This window comes from Staurois parvus, unplaced genomic scaffold, assembly GCF_062004578.1.
Source record: "Staurois parvus isolate SC_StPar_1 unplaced genomic scaffold, SC_StPar_1.0 ptg000155l, whole genome shotgun sequence".
NCBI classification, from domain to species: domain Eukaryota; kingdom Metazoa; phylum Chordata; class Amphibia; order Anura; family Ranidae; genus Staurois; species Staurois parvus.
Window position 1 is genome coordinate 22,249,651 of NW_028317951.1, and position 12,266 is coordinate 22,261,916.

Below are 12,266 nucleotides of genomic sequence, written 5' to 3' on the forward strand. Positions count from 1 at the left end.
TATCCTTTAATCCAGTGGTCTCCAAACAGTAGCCTGGGCATAGTCCACCCCTAAAGTCTGATGGACAATAAACTGGGCCTTTGTTCAATAATTTTGGAGACCTATGTTTAATGAATAGAAGTAAAGGTGCACGGCCAGTACAACACATTCAGTTTTTTTTGCCAGATGATTTTCCCTTGAAATCTAATCAAAAACACATCTACATACAAAAGGCACACATTCGCATGCACTGAAATGCATTTCATGATTTTATATCGATTTCAAAAGAAAAACCACACCTGGCAAAAAGTGTCGCTCTTGGCAAATGCAAAACCTATAACTTGACACTGCCTAGTCACAATTAGACACCATGCAACAAAATAACTAAAAAATTACATTTGAGGCATAAAGGCAAACAGCTACAAAACAGAAGAATAACATTATGCTGGAATATTCAGAATGCAACAGATGCTCACCTGAGGCCCCCTTCACACTGGTTTATTTTTGCCATGCTTTTCCAGGGTGAAAAAAAGCGCATGAAAACGATTACCCACTAAATCCTAAGCAACTTAACACTGCAGGTGTGAAGCACTTTGAAAAGTCCTGCATACTGCATCTATGGTGCAGTTTTTCAAAAGCAAAAAACAAAAAACAAAAAAACACAAAAAAACAAAAACAAAAAAAAGGTACATTCCTTTGAGGTGATGAGGTGAGAGGCTAATCCAGAAGGTGGTTGGATTCATAAGCTCTATCTACACCCAGATACCTGCACGATTTGTTTCACCTATGGTCACTTTATAGTATTATTGGAAACACTGTTTACAGTTTTGTTCACCTTCAACATTCCAATATTGGACTTTGAGTTTGCGTTTATTATTTAGTCAACATTTCACTTCACATTTTGCACGTGTGATGTAATTATATGTATATGTATTTCTCATGCACATGCGTATAGATTTTAGTTTGTGTTTTTCATCATTTTGGGTGTTTTTATTTGATAATTTTGATATCAGTAAGCACGTATATATTTTTATTATTATTGTCACTTTTTTATTATTATTGTCACTATTTTGATTTGAGATATTGGATTCCACATTCACTTAGTTTGAATGTAGCGCAGCATTCTATATGGTTTATAAACACAGTATCTATACTGAGATACGTGTAAATTAATTGGTTTAAGTGGAAGTTATAGCGTTTACAAATGGAGGTACAGTCAGGTCCATAAATATTGGGACATGGACACAATTCTAAAATTTTTGGCTCTATACACCACCACAATGGATTTGAAATGAAACCAAAAAGATGTGCTTTAACTGCAGACTGTCAGCTTTAATTTGAGGATTATTACATCCAAATCAGGTGAACGGTATAGGAATTACAACAGTTTGCATATGTGCCTCCCACTTGTTAAGGGACCAAAAGTAATGGGACAGAATAATAATCATAAATCAAACTTTCACTTTTTAATACTTGGTTGCAAATCCTTTGCAGTCAATTACAGCCTGAAGTGTGGAACGCATAGACATCACCAGACGCTGGGTTTCATCCCTGGTGATGCTCTGCCATGCCTCTACTGCAACTATCTTCAGTTCCTGCTTGTTCTTGGGGCATTTTCCCTTCAGTTTTGTCTTCAGCAAGTGAAAAGCATGCTCAATCGGATTCAGGTCAGGTGATTGACTTGGCCATTACATAACATTCTACTTCTTTCCCTTAAACTCTTTGGTTGCTTTTGCAGTATGCTTTGGGTCATTGTCCATCTGCACTGTGAAGCGGCGTCCAATGAGTTGTGAAGCATTTGGCTGAATATGAGCAGATAATATTCCCGAAACACTTCACAATTCATCCGGCTGCTTTTGTCAGCAGTCACATCATCAATAAATACAAGAAAACCAGTTCCATTGGCAGCCATACATGCCCACGCCATGACACTACTACCACCACCTTGCTTCACTGATGAGGTGGTATGCTTAGGATCATGAGCAGTTCCTTTCCTTCTCCATACTCTTCTCCTCCCATCACTCTGGTACAAGTTGATCTTGGTCTCATCTGTCCATAGGATGTTGTTCCAGAACTGTGAAGGCTTTTTTACATGTCGTTTGGCAAACTCTAATCTGGCCTTCCTGTTTTTGAGGCTCACCAATGGTTTACATCTTGTGGTGAACCCTCTGTATTCACTCTGGTGAAGTCTTCTCTTAATTGGTGACTTTGACACACATACACCTACCTCCTGGAGAGTGTTCTTGATCTGGCCAACTGTTGTGAAGGGTGTTTTCTTCACCAGGGAAAGAATTCTTCGGTCATCCACCACAGTTGTTTTCCGTGGTCTTCTGGGTCTTTTGGTGTTGCTGAGCTCACCGGTGCGTTCCTTCTTTTTAAGAATGTTCCAAACAGTTGTTTTGGCCACAGGTAATGTTTTTGCTATCTCTCTGATGGGTTTGTTTTGTTTTTTCAGCCTAATGATGGCTTGCTTCACTGATAGTGACAGCTCTTTGGATCTCATCTTGAGAGTTGACAGCAACAGATTCCAAATGCAAATAGCACACTTGAAATGAACTCTGGACCTTTTATCTGCTCATTGTAATTGGGATAATGAGGAATAACACACACCTGGCCATGGAACAGCTGAGAAGCCAATTGTCCCATTATTTTTGGTCCCCTAACAAGTTAGAGGCACATATGCAAACTGTTGTAATTCCTACACCGTTCACCTGATTTGGATGTAAATACCCTCAAATTAAAGCTGACAGTCTGCAGTTAAAGCACATCTTGTTTGTTTCATTTCAAATCCATTGTGATTGTTTATAGAGCCAAAAATGTTAGAATTGTGTCGATGTCCCAATATTTATGGACCTGACTGTATATGTACTGGGATTTTTCTTTTTTTTTTTAGTTTATTTTTACTAGTAATGGCGGGGATCAGCGACTTATTGCGGGACTGCGGCAGACACTCTGACATTGGGGGGGAACTGAATTGGTGTCATTGACCCTCCTAGATTGTAAGCTCGAAAGAGCAGGGCCCTCGATCCCCTCATGTTTTGCATTGTATTGGTATTGTTCTGTCACATGTTCTGTCCCCCTTTGTAATGTACAGCGCTGAGCGAACTGTTGGTGCTTTATAAATACTGTATAATAATAATAGACATCCCCAGTGGCACCAATACAGTGAACAGTGCTTATTTTAAAAAAAAAAAAAAAAGCACTGAGACTGTACTAATGGCACTGGGCAGGAAGGGGTTAACATGAGGGGCGAACAAAGGGTTAACTGTGTGCTGGGAGTTGTTTACTGAGGGGTGGTGTGTTGGTGCTTCACTGTAAGCACACTGCTCTGGATGGCTGCCATTCAGAGCAGTGTGCCCAATCCGACATGGAGGACGAGTGTTAGTAAACAAAGCAGCCATCCTCCCCGTTGGAGATCCTTGGTAATCACCAGGCGCCGGCGGGTAATCACCAGGCTGGACCCAGTGATTGACAGCCACGGCTGGCGTCGTGGGTAGGGTACGTGAATTTGCGCACCCCTGCCGCCCTATAGCAGTATATCTGCTATAGGGCAGTGGGGGTGTGAATTGTAAGAGCCAGTTTGTGGTTTTTTGTTGGCTAGCTGGTAAGTATGCTGGGGAATTTTCTGTTTGTGTAATACACAGATTAACAGACTCTGACAACAGCCTTAAAGATATGACAACCTTTCGAAAGCTCCGTACTTAAAATTATAGTGAATGGCGTTCATATACTCAAACGAAAATTCAACTGTAGACAAAATGATAGTGTTGCCTATAAAAATCAATAAGATGATAGATAATATTCTACTGCAAGCTACTAAGTGAAACTTTTCAGTGGTTGCTATGCAACAACTCTTTGAACTGGTTTGAAAGTATGAAAAGAGAAGAAAAAAAATGTCAATGAAAAACTACCTGAACTAAAGCAGAACTCTAGCTAGGGATCTAAAAACTGAATGGGAACTGAAGGCATTTTTCAACAGACTGTAAGCTGGCAGGCCATCATTACAGAAGAGACATGCCGGCCAGAGAGGGACCCGGACATTAGAGGAGGTGGGTAAAGTGCCTTTAGTTTCTCTTTAAAATCCATGTATATGAAATTTTCCCTAGCAGAATGTTTTTTATATACACTGCAAATCTATCAGGGTGGTAAAATCTTTCCCCACTGAAGCTTCCTTTGTCAATTACCTTTTCGCCAAACACAAGAGGTCCTCCTTGCAAACTGTCTAAAATTCCTCGCCCCTTTTGCGTTCAAGTGTTACTAAACCCACAACCGTAAAATCAGCCTGTGTATACAGTAAAGCATGCTTGTTATACTCACTGTGGAACCTAAGCGGTTAATCCTCTGCATTGTGTAAAAAGGTTGCTTGATCCTGACTGCTCTGATCCTCCCCTTTATCCCCCCCTTATACCTCCTGACAAGACATATGGTGTGGAGACACTGCACATGCTCAGTTTGGTGTTTTGGCTAGAGAGGTTTTTTTTTCCCTTAGGAGAGTGCATGTGATCAGCACAGGGCCAATCAGCACTGCCCAATCAGCACCAGGTCAGGTTTTCTGCATCCTCCTAGAGCAAATGAAAAATCCACCTACAAAACTTTAACCTGTGCTCTGCTGAACACTGATAGAAGTCACAAGACTGCTTTAACTGCTGATGAGAAAAGGTATTTAGCAGTTTATATTTACTAAAATAATTGCACTTCCATGTTCTGTGTACTGTGGGAGACCAGATACAGTGAATGCAGGGTCCGGGTTTAGTAACACTTTCAGTAGGATCTAATCAAATAGAAACCAATTAGCTCACAATGCAGAACTAATACATCAGTAGTGACACAGTAGTGCATATAGAAGGGAATTTCTCAAAACTGGAGCAGCTGTGTATGGCAAAACAGCTCCTATCTTTCTTTTTCAAAGTTTAACTGACTAAGCTAAAAGGTAAAAGATGACTGGTTAGCTGTAAGGCCCCTTTCATATAGGGAGGACTCCAAATAGACCAGCAGGGCATCTGTCCACTGATCCTCTGCTGATCAGGGCAGAGTGGGTGGATGACAGGTCTGTGTCTGCTCAGTTGGAGAGTTTAGTTCCATTCCTTCATCCTCAAAAGGATAAGACCACCTTTATACAAAAATTAATAAATGCACATTTTTTGCAGGAAAAAAAAAATGTGCATGTATTTTTTTTAGTTGCAGAAACATCTAAAGCACTGCACCACCAGATCGCTGGTGCCATGCAGATATGCTTGCTTGTACAAGAAAGCAGATATACTGATAGGGAGACTCAATGAACTACCATGGCGCTCCTCAGAGAACATTGAACAGAGAAAAAACTGAGAACTACAAGCCGACAGTCGAGTCCTGCACGGCCTCTTTTTTATGTTTTTTTAATTTGACAGCTAGCGAGGGGGGAGAAGATCCCCCCTAGCTGTCAATGCAGGGGAGCGGGGGCCAGAGCATTCATAACGTGTTACACCCTGAATACGGTTGTAACATGTAATGAGAGGTGAACGTCTCTTTTAACACACTGAGGTGTATTGTTCATTATTTCGAACAGATTCTCAACATGCAAACACAACACTATAGGTGCACTTAACCCTTTTGCTGCCAGAGCCATTTCTGTTTACATGTTAATTTTTGGTAACATGTAAAACATGAGTTAGAGCCAAGAAAAAAAACACCTAACATGTCAAACTTTAGAATAACATGCACCCGTGAAATGACGACAACCTCCATACCCTATATTTTCCATAGGCAACAAGTTAAATGGCTCTACAGGTCATCAAGTTAACCGTGAATGGGCCTAGAATTGTTGATCTTACTCTGGAGTACACAGCAATATATAACATGTATAGAGCAATCGCCATTTTTGTGCATAGGTGTGCTCAGGACATGCATTTATATTCATACATGCGTGATGTTGGGTTGGCTCATTTTTTGAGAAATTTTTTTGTCTACCAAATCGGGGACAAAAAGTCCCCTTCGTGGTGATTTTCTGGGAACAGGCCCTCTTTAGACAAGAAGAGTATAAAAGAGTGAAGAGTATAAATGACCCGTGATATCTCATCAGTCCTCCAATGAAACTGATGGAATGCAGATCACGTTCCATGAGTTTCTTCCCCAGCCATGCGGGCTGTGAAAACTGACATTCGAAGTATGGCCTCCCTCCCCTTTACCCAGATGTGCAGAAGTGATCAAACGACTGCTAAAATTGTGTGTAAAATCCTTTCTACCCCCTCCACGCGTTACGTCAGTGAAAGGGCTAAGTGTTACTTCACCTTTTCAGAAAAAAAATCCCCACTTCTCCCTCTTTTCTCTGCAGCGCTTCAAGGACAGATCAGAGTGATGCTCTGTGCTTGGGCTGACCTACCAGAATCACTCAGATCTGTCACAGACACGCTGCATAAAGAAGAGGGAGAAGAGGGAGAAGAGTGAGTATTTCAAATCCCTAGACCACTGCATCGGCCGTATGGGCATTGACAGCTCAGCACCCACGGAGGCTAGTACAGTGGGGACTGGTGGGGGGGGGAACCACTTTGGGGGAGATTCGCTAAGACCGAAGCATGCAAAAGCTGGTGTAGTTCTGCACAGAAACCAATCGGCTTCCAGGTTTTATATTTTGAAGCTACTGTAGCGCTACCTCCGAAAGACGCTGGATTTCAGGCCTTTCCCGCATACTGCATTCACAGCCAGGCAGGAGGAATTCCCAAGAAAACATTGTATTTAAGGTTTACAGTAGATCAAACTTGGATGAGGATTATGGGTACGTGGGATGCCCCAAACTGAAGAAATGCTGAAAACTATTTACAAACGGTTGAGGACCTGCTAAAGTCTCTGGCTGCTGTAGACTGCTTCAAACTGAGCTTCACACCAACGAGAATAATTAGACAGCATGTAAATTTGAACAAAAGCTCCAAACAGACACAGCACCTGCTCTTGACCCAAGCTAGAGATATTTGGGGTGCTCCTAGCAGTCTTGCGCTGCTCTCAAGCGATTTCCTAGGTCCCAGACATGTGTGGTATTACACCCAAAGCCACAAAAAGAGGACAGTGCAGTGCGAGGACTGGTGTGCACCTCAGTCCCTTTAAGTAGCTCCTTGAATCCAGAGAGCTGCCAAACAGGCCATTTCTGGCTTAGCTGGGATTATGGCTGTGTGATGTCCTGGAACTCTTTTCTCTCTCCTCCTCCTCCTCCTTTCTTCCATTTGCTCCAGGGGCAAGGCATCTGGCACAGGGGTGCCGTCAGACAACTGGACCCTGGACTGCTTTCCCAGCCTGCCAAGCCTCTGGAGTATTTACGAGTTGTTTACCCACCTTCCAGGCCTTAATTTAACATGGATTGTTCTCTACCCAGTATATTCTGGAACTTTCCAGAGAGTTCCAGAGCCACAGTCTTTGAAGCACTGCACAGCCTTCCAAACCAATTAACCCATGCTCCTCTGGCTACCTAGGAGGGTGCTACACTACCATGCACAGCTGCACCAGATTCTGAGAGCTCCAGTTTTTAGTAAATCTCCCCCCTAATGTATATGTACATTGTGGTGCCATTCAGAAAAATGCAGATACATCAATTTAGTGCACATTACCATGATACAGAGGGGTTTGGAGCCAACCAAAAATACCCTCAACAGATGCTTTTTAGATGGCAATACCTTTTGGTTTTAAATTGTGCCTTCAGTTTAGTTCTGGGTGGTCTGTGGGTAGTTTTATTTGCCAGTTCCCAAGCTCTAGCAGCTCTAGCCAATCTAATCTGCATACAGTAGTGACCTCAATGTTAACTGCTGTGGTCAATTATTCGGCACCTTGTTATCTGAAAACTTAAAAATCAGTACCACAGCTATACATTAGCTGTGCATCGCCTATACAAATTAATTTGCTTGTGTTGAAGCCTACTGTTGCTAGAGACAAGTGTAGCATGATTCACGGTTAAAAAAAAAAAAATTTGTTTCCATATTGATGGAAAGTACACTGCTCAAAAAAGTTAAACTTTTTAATTAGAGTATAGCATCAAGTCAATTAAACTCCTGGGATATTGATCTGGTCAGTTAAGTAGCAGAGGGGGTTGTTAATCAGTTTCAGCTGCTTTGGTGTTAATGAAATTAACAACAGGTGCACTAGATGGGCAACAATGAGATGACCCCCCCCAATACAGGAAGTTTTACAGGTGGAAGCCACTGACATTTTTTTCCCTACTCATCTTTTTCTGTTTTTCACTAGTTTTGCATTTGGCTAGGGTCAGTGTCACTACTGGTAGTATGAGGCGATACCTGGACCCTATAGAGGTTGCACAGGCAGTTCAACTTCTCCAGGATGGCACATCAATATGTGTCACTGCCGGAAGGTTTGCTGTGGCTCCCAGCACAGTCTCAAGAGCATGGAGGAGATTCCAGGAGACAGCAGTTACTCTAGGAGAGCTGGACAGGGCCGTAGAAGGTCCTTAACCCATCAGCCGGTATCTGCTCCTTTGTGCAAGAAGGAACAGGATGAGCACTGCCATAACCCTACAAAATGACCTCCAGCAGTCCACTGGTGTGAATGTCTTTGACCAAACAATCAGAAACAGACTTCATGAGGGTGGCCTGACTTCATCTAGAGGGCCCCGCGCTCACTGCCTGGCACCATAGAGCTCGACTGGCATTTGCCATTGAACACCAGAATTAGCAGGTCCGCCACTAGCGCCCTGTGCTTTCCACAGATAACAGCAGATTCATCCTGAGCACATGTGACAGACGTGAAAAAGGTCTGGAGAAGTTGTGGAAAACGTTATGCTGCCTGTAACATCGTTTAACATTACCGTTTTGGTGGTGGGTCAGTGATGGTCTGGGGAGGCATATCCATGAAGGGACACACAGACCTCTACAGGCTAGACAATGGCACCCTGCCTGCCATTAGGTATCGGGATTAAATCCTTGGACCCATTGTCAGACCCTACGCTGGTATAGTGGATCTTGGATTCCTCCTGGTGCACGGCAATGCCCGGCCTCATGTGGCAAGAGTATGCGGTTAGTTCCTGGAGGATGAAGGAATTGACCAGTGAATGGCCCCCACGCTTGCCTGACCTAAATCCAACACCTCTGGGATATCATGTTTCGGTCCATCTGACACCACCAGGTTGCACCTCAGACTGTCCAGGAGCTCAGTGATGCCCTGGTACAGATCTGGGAGGAAATACCCCAGGACACCATCCGTCGTCTCATTAGGAGCATGCCCCGACGTTGTCAGTAATGCATACAAGCACATGGGGGCCATACAAGCAGAGTACCATTTTGAGTTGCTGCAATGAAATTTCAGCAAAATGGACTAGCCTGCTGCATCACTTTTTCACTTTGCTGGAAATGAAAATTGTCAACCTACAGAGGACTGAATTCAAAGACACCTTGAAAATCCAACGATGGGGCATACTTATGTTCCTAACACATTACCCAGTCCATGTCAATATAGATATCCAGTATGATATTTTTCCCCATTGAGATGTTATGTTTTCAAAGTGTTTCTTTAATTTTTTTGAGCAGTATATTACATGTAAAAAAAGGTCATCAGATAAGTACCGCCAGGTTTGAAAAACACACATATGTGAATTCAACCTTAAAGTGTGTGAACATTTTAGCAGTACTATAGGCAAAACCTTTTTAAATTTTGCATAGAGTAAAAAGGAGATATATGTGTCCCATTGGGGACATATCCCTTCACTTCCTGTTTCATAGCCAAAACAGGAAGTGAGGAAAACCCTCCAAGGTTAGAGAAAGCCTGGTTGTCAGCATAACTTTGTCCCCATTGGAAGATTTCCTCTCTATTACTGTTCTAGGGCCAGCTCAAAATGTGAGATTTATTTTGGACTTGCACTTCTGATGAGAATGGTAAATATCACAAGAGTGGGTGAATCTTCCCAAAGGGGGCACAGACAGCAACATTACAGATGTTCTAATTAGGGATGCACCGAAATTCAGCCATCAAAACATCTCGGCCAAAAATAACTCTTGGCATTTTGCCGATGGGAAAAATGTAGCCAATACTGCAGATGTGAGGGGGGGGGGGGGAGCGTGGAGAAAGGCAGGAGAGGAACAGTGTATACAGTGACTGGCTATCACTATAGATCAGTGCCGGTTTTTAAATGTAGTTGCTGGGGGGGGGGGGGGGGGGGTTTTCTTCACTATAGCTCAGAGAATCAGCAGTCCCTTTCCCTGAGCTAAAAGAAACAAAAAAAAGTTTCTTTCCCGAGCTAAAAGAAACAAAGTTTCCTTTAGCTCTGGGGTAAGGGACAGCTCATTATCTGAGCTATGGTGAAGAAGAAGAAGAAAAAAAAAAAAAAAAAAGAGCCGGTAATTACATTTAAAAACCGGCACTGACGTAGTAACAGCCAGTGAGGGAGCCTCTCTGTATACATTGTCCACTCCTGCCCCCTCCTTGCACACACTGCCCCCCCTCCCCCGTACAAAGATGGCCTGTCACTCATATGCTATCACATAGGGGACTATTGGTCCCCTATGTGATAGCAATAAAATTAAAAGTTAAAAAAAAAAAAAATATATACATGAAAGTAGGGAAGAAAAAAAAATTGGAGCCTCCCCACATACGCAAACGTTTCGGTCCAGTTTTCAGCCGCATGCATTCTGAATTTTTTGTATCAGTTTTGGCACCAGAATTTTCATTTTGGTGCACCACTAGTTCTAATCCCTACAGGAATTACTCCTAAAAGCAAAAAAATTTTTTTTTTTAAATCTTTGGACAGTTCTGCTTTAATTTTGGATAGGGTAGAGAGGGGTTAGAACCACTATCAAAAGTGTACCACTTCTGTGTCCCTGCTGGGTAGATTAATCCAATTTCTCCTGGTGATCACGGTCACAGACCATTATTGAAAATAAAAAATTTGCGTTTCCACCAGAACAAAAAGGTGTGTGGTGTTTGTGTGGAGCAGGTGTACTTTCAAATGAATAACCAGGTAATTTTCTCACTTTGAAGAAAATTCATCTCACTTCTTGTTGCATCCCCAGGACTGAAAGGAAACCTCCCCAAAGACAAAGCATGGGTTTTAAGTCTTTCCCACACTACCCAAAACAGTTTTGTCTATACATAGACTTAACACATCTTACACAATTATCAGAACTCCAAAATACATGGCATATTTTCATTAATTAAAAACAAAATTATTACCTCGTCCGAAAATCACACTGTAAAAGCAGGTATAGTACTGGACCAAACAAGGGAATCCTGAAATTAAAAAAACACACACATGAATAAAAAAAAGTAAATTCTTTAATAACTGTAGACAACAAACCCTCAAAAAACAAACTGAACCCAAAACGGATAACTCAGTTTTACACGTAATATTAATTCTAAGATGAGCAACATGCTCAATGTAACCCTACTACATCAGCTATTAATGGACACATGTAATAATAAAGGTGCCATTGCCAAACCTTTCTGTTAACTGTCTGGCAGCTATGTTGATTCCAAGGCTTCAGTGCTGTGCAACACTAACATGATATAGGACTGCAGATCAGAGAACTACTCTTGCTTTACTAGTGGTGTTCTTTTTCCAGGTCAGGGACTTCTAAGTATTGAAGCCTGAGACAGCCAGTAAACTAGCAATTTCAGAAAATCCACAAAGTCTACTTTCATATTTCTGGAACGTTAAATTTCATAATCTAAGGAGATTGTGCAATTTAATTGAAACTCAATGTGAAACAGTTTAGGGTTCCTTTAATCATCAAGTACAATGGACTAGAATGTCAGATCTGATGTATGCAGTTTCCCATGTAAAAGCACAAAAACACAGGATGAACAGGGCCTCAGTTTGTAGTAAACGTTGAATAAGTTAAATGCAGAGAACTCTTATACAAAAGTTTCTTCAGGGTTGGACATGCAATAATGCATAGTGTGCTTCAGTTTTCATTACATTTTGTATATTTATAGAACAGTAAAAAAAAACAAAAGAAACTAAAATACAAAATTCTATGGCAGATTAGGCAAAAAACTATTGCCCTGTATTAATTTATTCTATTTTTTAATTTAATTTGCTGCTGCAACTGCTCGGTCACAACTGGTAGTGTTAGGACCCATGCGCACAAATGGTCAAATAGTAAGAGCTCTAGTATCAGTCATTTTCCACACCTGGGCCATACTTGGATTGGCGCCAATATTTTTTTTTTTACATTGACATTTCATGCTCAAATAACATATTCCACTGCCATGCACAAGAAATACATCATATGTGCATGCACATGTAAACTCTAATGTCAAAAAAAGAATGTGTTTAACATGTACAGCAATTAACTTCTGTGGCTGGCTGTAAATCTCAA

General features: G+C 41.7%; 1 protein-coding gene across 3 annotated transcripts in view; it reads right to left on the minus strand.

Moving 5' to 3' along the window:
• TBL1XR1 (TBL1X/Y related 1) overlaps positions 1-12,266 on the minus strand; it is a 218,196-nt gene that overhangs the window by 128,059 nt on the left and 77,871 nt on the right. For all 3 annotated transcript variants that reach the window (XM_089675531.1, XM_089675534.1, XM_089675533.1), the window contains exon 2: positions 11,119-11,175. The gene's annotated coding sequence lies outside the window, so the exon portion shown is untranslated. The remainder of the gene's footprint in view (positions 1-11,118; positions 11,176-12,266) is intronic.